The sequence below is a fragment of the Tiliqua scincoides genome, chromosome 3, assembly GCF_035046505.1.
Source record: "Tiliqua scincoides isolate rTilSci1 chromosome 3, rTilSci1.hap2, whole genome shotgun sequence".
NCBI classification, from domain to species: domain Eukaryota; kingdom Metazoa; phylum Chordata; class Lepidosauria; order Squamata; family Scincidae; genus Tiliqua; species Tiliqua scincoides.
Window position 1 is genome coordinate 23379527 of NC_089823.1, and position 6850 is coordinate 23386376.

General features: G+C 44.4%; 1 pseudogene; it reads left to right on the forward strand.

The window, feature by feature from the left end:
- Window positions 1–2778: 2778 nt before the first annotated feature.
- LOC136646432 (5S ribosomal RNA) lies at window positions 2779–2897 on the forward strand (annotated as a pseudogene).
- Window positions 2898–6850: the final 3953 nt, after the last annotated feature.

Consider the following 6850-nt stretch of genomic DNA (forward strand, 5'->3'; position numbering starts at 1 on the left):
AGCAAACTTCTACTGTGGGGGGGGGGGGAGCTTTGTGAAAAGTGAGTACTTGTCCTGACTGCATTTCAAGGAGGATTCCCTTGTCTGAGAATGAGAGCAACAGTATCACCAGAATATTTGAGACCATTGGCTTTAAGGAAGAATCACCTTTTCCCCAGAACATAGGTCTGAATATGGCTGCTTGAAAGGGGGACGATCTTCCTAGGTTCAGACAACCAAACACATTTTGGTGCCCAAGGCCAAAAATCAACTTGCAATAATTAAATCATTCACAGTTGACTGCCCTTCAACAGTATCTCAGAATCTGCTGCCTGAGGCGGGCTGCCTCGCCCTGCCTAATAGCTGGGCTGGCCCTGCCTGCATTAATATTGCTTGCATGTAGGTGGGGGGGGGGGGGAAGCTCATATCTATGTCATTTATTTTTGTAAATGAGATATTAGTTATGAAAGAAGGTCACACTAAACTAGACCAGACCCAACTGCAAAGTTTATTATACCTGATCATCGAGACAAAGGTGAGCAGCTTAAACCAATATTCTCATTAATGTTATATACACACACACCAATGAATGTGTTTCTGGGGCTTCCATGTCTTCTTTAACTGGCCGCCATGGCATTTTCTTAAATAAATCTTTAAAATAATAAACAAAATGTGTGTGGAATTCCTCGGAGGATTAGGAGGGAGGCCAAATAGACCATATGAAGGAATTATTCCTCTTTGGTTAAAAAAAGAAAAAAAGAAAGAAAGAGAAGAAAAAGTAGCTTCAGATTACCAAAACTAGAACTGTATCATGTATCTTTTGTACTGAATGCAAACTGCAGTTTCAAAGGATGAGATGAAGAAACTGGATGGGTGAGACGAAAGGCCTATAACAAAAGCTCTCTCCTTTTTCCTGTAATGACCCCCATACTTAGTAACAGAATCCAGTTGACTACAGAGAGGCCAGTGATTTCTCTTCTGTCCTTACACTGTAGTTTTGCCAGATTGTCAATTTGGAAGTCTCACCCCAGAGCCTCACAATTTGTGAGTTTTGCTCAAAACTCCTGTTCAGCAGTGGTGGGGTATTCCAGTCACCGCCTTCTCTTGCCCACTTTCTTATTTATGTCCCAGCACGCTCTGAGCAACAGCTCAGGTTGAGATTCTTATGAGGAAGGGCCAATCAGATTGGAGAGACCAGCACTAGACTCAAAACTCAGCCTCGGATATTAGGCTGGAGTCTGGGTCTGTCAGCCGAACCTAGAATGAGAACTCCCAGAGTCAGCATATCCTGAGCGTGAGGGCCCACTCCTATCCAAATTTCCAGTGCTGATGCATCCGTGTTAATGGGATGTGTGTGGCAACCTGTGGTGGGGGAACAGTCATAGAGGCCTCCTCAGAGTAAAGGAACGCTTATTCCTTATTTCAGGGATGCATTGCAGCTGCATTGCTACTACAAAGTTGGATAGGTTTGGGTTCGGAGTCTCCCAAGGAATTAGCCCATTTCACAACAGGAACCTCATGCTTTACAATGTCATTGCTGGCAACAGGTCAGGATGGAATTGATGGAGGGAAAGGGTGTGAGGCTCCAGGGCAGAACACTGCTCCTTTAAGACTCTCAATGCTCCAATCAGGTGGAGGAGCTTGAGAGGAATAGTCTCAGGGGCACAAACCGTAGGGGCACAAAGCTTCAATCAAGCTCTGGAGCAAATTGCTAACTTGGAACTCTCCAAGGTCCTGCAACTTTGGGCCACCTTGTTACACCTCCTATCTCTTTTTGTGCCTTCTGGGTTTCTGGTCATGATCAGGATAGGACAAGAAGCACCATAATCCACTTGACTCACTGGACACATGAAGAAATGCTATAATGGCTGTTCACAGAGCAAACCTCAATTAATGCTGGGGACCTGTTCCTGGAAAGCCAAGTGCAGTCTGAAACAGCTCTGGGAGATGTCATTGCAGGAAACAAGGTAGATTGATAGGGCTGATTGGCCCTTCTCTACTCAGATTGCACTGCTCCCATTGGCTGCAATGGGTGTCAGTCAACCCAGGATGATTAGTGAATTGGCACTAAAGAAAGGTATTACTGTATTGAGTAAAATACTTTGTACCTCACATGGAGGCATCTTGCACATCTGCCAGCAGTGTCACTGCATGGAGCCTCACCTTGGTGTGCAAGGGGTCCTCCCCCTTCCCTTTGGAGCCATTTCAGGCATTTGCCTCTGTTTTGCTCCCCTCACCTGGAATGGCTCCAAAGGGGTGGGGAAGGGACCCCTTGCAGGCCAAGGTGAGGCTCCTTGCAGCAACACTGCTACCAGATGTGCAGCAGGGGAGAGTCATAGGGGAGGGGTGCAAAGCACTAAGTTTTGCAGGGAGCCTCACCATAGGCATGCAAGGGGCCCCTTCTCCTCCCCTTTGGAGCCATTCCAGATGGAGGGGAGCAAAATGGAGGCAAATGCCTGGAATGGCTCTGAAGGAGGGGAGGAGGAGGGGCCCCTTGCATGCCGTGGTGAGGCTCCCTGCAAAACCTAGTGTTTTGCATCCCCTCTAGCTACGCTACTGCAAGAGAGAAGGATTTTTGAGGTTGCTGTGCAGCACCACTATGGTAATGTCCAGAGCTGGTGCTGCAACTCTACAGTGCAGTCCAGATTACCACTTAGGGACCACTTAGTAGAAACAAATATAGTTCTGTAACTCCTAAAAATAAGGGCTTACTGCTTCTCTGTTATTCCAATGCATTTGCACTCATTGTCTGGAAGGCAGGGGCAAGTTTACTTCTTATAAACCATTTGGTGGAATATTGCCTGCACAACTATTACCCTGCACATGCCCAATCTTGTCTGATCTCAGAAGCTAAGCAGGGTCAGGCCTGGTTAGTACCTGGATGGGAGACCGCCTGGGAATACCGGGTGCTGTAGGCTTATACCATAGTCTTTCGAGACTGAAGGTTGCCAACCAACTTTTCCTTATATCTCTACAAATAAGAAGCACATGAGATTTGCTTTTTAAATATATAATGAAAGCTGAAAATCAAGGAAATGTTTGGAATATCCATGAAGGGGCTGGTCTCAACAGGTCCTCCTGTGTTAAGGTCTTGCAAAGATAGCAACAAGGAGAGGAAAATCAATGTATCCTAAACTGTGGTCAGATGAAGGGGCACTGCAAGGTGTCAGGGGTATCAAACTTGAGGCTCTGCCGGCAAGGCTCAGGTGCCACCAGAACAGCTCCCAGGCTAAAGGAGTTACTAGATTGACCACTGTTTCTGTGCAGCGCCATTATAATGGCCAAAGCTTGTACAGTACTGGAACAACCCTTCAAGCCTAGCGAGCCCAGGAAACCTGACAAAGCAATGGGGGACTGGCCTGCTCCATATCAATTGCTCCAGGATTGGTTCCTCTGTCTGGAGTATTTGTTCCCATTAGCAATGCAGACTAAAAACGGTTCTGCACTGCAATTGATCAACAGCCTGTCACTGACCATATCTTCTACCTCTGGCCCCTCTGCTCATCATCTGCCTGCCCGAAAAGCAGACTCCACCCTCTACCATGGCTTAACCTACAACAAGGCCAAGGCCTGCGAGGCATTACTAGAACTTTATAACCTCCAAGTTTATGAATTTACAAATGCTGCATATTATTCCATATGCCACAAATCTGTGCAAAAGCATAATTCAGTACTATATAGAATTCCAAGGCCAGAATCCAAACGATAAGAACACAATAAGAGCCCTGCTGGATCAGGCCAAAGGCTCATCTAGTCCAGCTTCCTGTATCTCACAGTGGCTCACCAGATGCCTTGGGGAGTGCACAAGACCACAAGAGACTTGCATCCTGGTGCCCTTGCCTCTGGCATTCTGAGGTAGCTTACTTCTAGAACCAGGAGGTTGCACATTCCTTTCATAGCTTGTAACCTGTGATGGACTTTTCTCCCAGAAATCTGTCCAATCCCCTTTTAAAGGCATCTAGGCCAGATGCCATCACCATCATGGTGAGGAGTTCCACAGACTAATTACATGCTGGGTAAAGAAACATTTTCTTTTGTCTCTTCTAATTCTCCCAACACGCAATTTCACCTAATAACTTCCATGTACCCAAGAGAGCTCTGGGCTTGTGGTTCTTGAACCTCAGCCTCCCATGCTGCAAAGGAATGTGTGATATGGCACAGGGGTTTGCTGTTCAAAGGGGAAAAATAATCACAAATCCCACTGGGCATGCCAAAGCCCTCAGGCACACCTGAAGTAGCTCTTTGGATCCTTGCCAACGCTAGGGAAAATGTCCATTTGGTATCTTGGATGCACTTTATCATTTTGTTAAATGACGACTAAATGAAAAGTAAATTGATCGCTCTGGTACTCAAGAAAGACCAATGTAACATGAATCCTGTGCGAAGCATTTTTGTTACAGCCGACATTTAAATACATTTTTAATCTAAAGGTTCTTTCCCCCCTTGCATATACAGAAAAAACTCTTGCTTCAAACATGATTACAATGACAGATCTTGTGAAAAGTAATGAACAAATTGAGACTTGTTTCACTAAATGAAAACAAATGCTTTGGAAAAGAAAACATCTGACCTTAGCTGACTAAAGATGGACTGCTTCAAACAGTCTTGCTGCTTACCAATGGGGTAAGGATATATGTCAAATCCATTTGGGGGGGGGGGGTCACATTCAGTTTTAATGAATGTGACCCCAAACTTACCAAGGTGTTTGAGTCTGGGAATATTTACAGTACATCTGTTATTATTTTGGTGCCACAAGAGCAAGTTTTACAGTCTTATTTCAAACAGCATGTTCTAGCTGTTAAGAGTGAAAGCCCCTTTTACAATGTTGTGTTGATAATAATTTGTTTAGATGTTCTTTTTTTTTTTTTTTTTTTTTGAAAGTCAGAGGTGGAGGTGGTGGTTAAAGACAAACATAACTGCCAGAAGTGCTGATATTACATTTTTTTGCCCTACTTGCCATGGAAAAACATACTGGAAAACTTTTATTGGATGTGACAGACTAGGGACCAGTCCAGATATCCTCTGCAGGTCCTTCTCTGCATTGTATGGTTGTCCTGCACTACACGTAAGAAAAAAATAAAGCAAATGTTTGAGAGGACATCCAAATTGGAACCAAATTGTTCTGTCCTTTACTGGGAGTATCTAGGTAAAACCAGTTGAGGAAGGCACTTTTGGAAATAGGAATGTGTAGAAACCTGACTGGTATTATCAAATTTCCTCTTTGCTTTCCTTCCTTTCTGATTCCCGTTAGTTGCTCTCTTTGTCCTTCTGAGGAATGTCCAAATTCATGCCAAAATCATGGATTCTGTCCACGGAAATTTCATATTCTTATCCAAAACTCTTCTGGTTTCCCCCAGAAGCTCTGAGATTCTCCATCTGAGCCCCCCCCCCCCCAAATTAATTCACTGGAAATTTAGTGGTAAGTGAAATTTTAATAGCAACAGTAAGAAACACTTGCATCAATATTTCAGAAACAATGTAGTGTTGTACAGACTGTTCCTCAGAAATCTCTCAACTGTTTTGAAACTGTCCCCCTTCCTTGACATTTCTCAGCTTTTACATATTTATTTAATTTATTTTAGTCAATTTTTACCTCACCTTTCTCCACAACAAAAGGCCACCCAAAGTAGCCACCTACCCAAGATGCCCAAGGAGGAATCTCTAAATTTACCTCATGCTTATGGCAAAATTTGGTGGCAACTTTAGCTTAGAACCTGTGGGATATAACAAACAGAAAGTTGGACTTGAATTGGGGAGCTTTCCCAGTGGTTGTTCATAAAGCAGCTGTGGGTAGGTCTCCATCTTTTACCCAGACTTACAGCACAGAGTTTTTGTGGGGATAAAATGGGATGAATCCATGGATGCTTGCAAGTGTGATACAAATGTGGTGCAAGCAAATTCATGCACTTACTGGTATCTCCCTCAGGAGATGGATTTCCCATGAGCTGATTAGACCTGTCAACACCAATGATACGTGTGTGCTAGCCCTACCCTTGCTATGTAAAGCTCCATGTGATCAGCTTTTGCCTGCAATAGGAATGTTCCAGGGAGAGAATCACGGAGAGAATCTCTCTCCAGTGCATTTGTCACTGCAGACTAAGGGCCCAGTCTTATCCAACTTTTCCAGGACCGGTGCAGCCACAATGCAGCCCCAAGTTAAGGGAACCAATGTTCCCTTACCTTGAGGAGGCCTCTGTGACTGCCTCCCCACCAAAGGAGGCTGTGCATGTACCATTGGCACAGCTGCACAGGCACTGGAAAATTGGACAGGATTGGGCTCAAACACTGTTCATAGGAAAGGTGAGGGAAGGATTATTCAGTTTGCAACAGCTGAAGGGGAGGTGTAAGTGGGCTTGCTCAAGGGAAGACCCTCATGTGTTTGCCTGCTCAAGGAGACAAACGCCTGAGTAGGGCTATGCAAACATGCAAATCCTTCATTTGCTTGACCGATGGCTGTGATTCATGATAAATCTCTGTGCCAAAATCTGATAGCAGAACAGATGGGGTGTGTGCACACACGCGTGCAAGCGTGTTCATTGTGTTCAGCAATGACGATTCCTTGGGTTCTTGATCATCCCATACTACAGAGAAAAGAAGAATACAGAAAGGGCTCAAAGGCTTTCTAATTATATTGATGCTTCATTGGGCATTTGAGTAAATGAGTACTTGCAATCCCCTTTATTGCTATATAAGCGTTGGATATTATTGGGGTGAGTATATTCTTCATTCCTGCACTGCTTGATAGAGGAAACATTCTTAACTGCATTCATTCCATTGGCCACTTTGTACCACTTTAAATAGTCTTCAGCTCTTCACTATTTATGCTACAAATACTTCTGCACTTTTATGTTTGCCCCATTAGCTCAGCTGA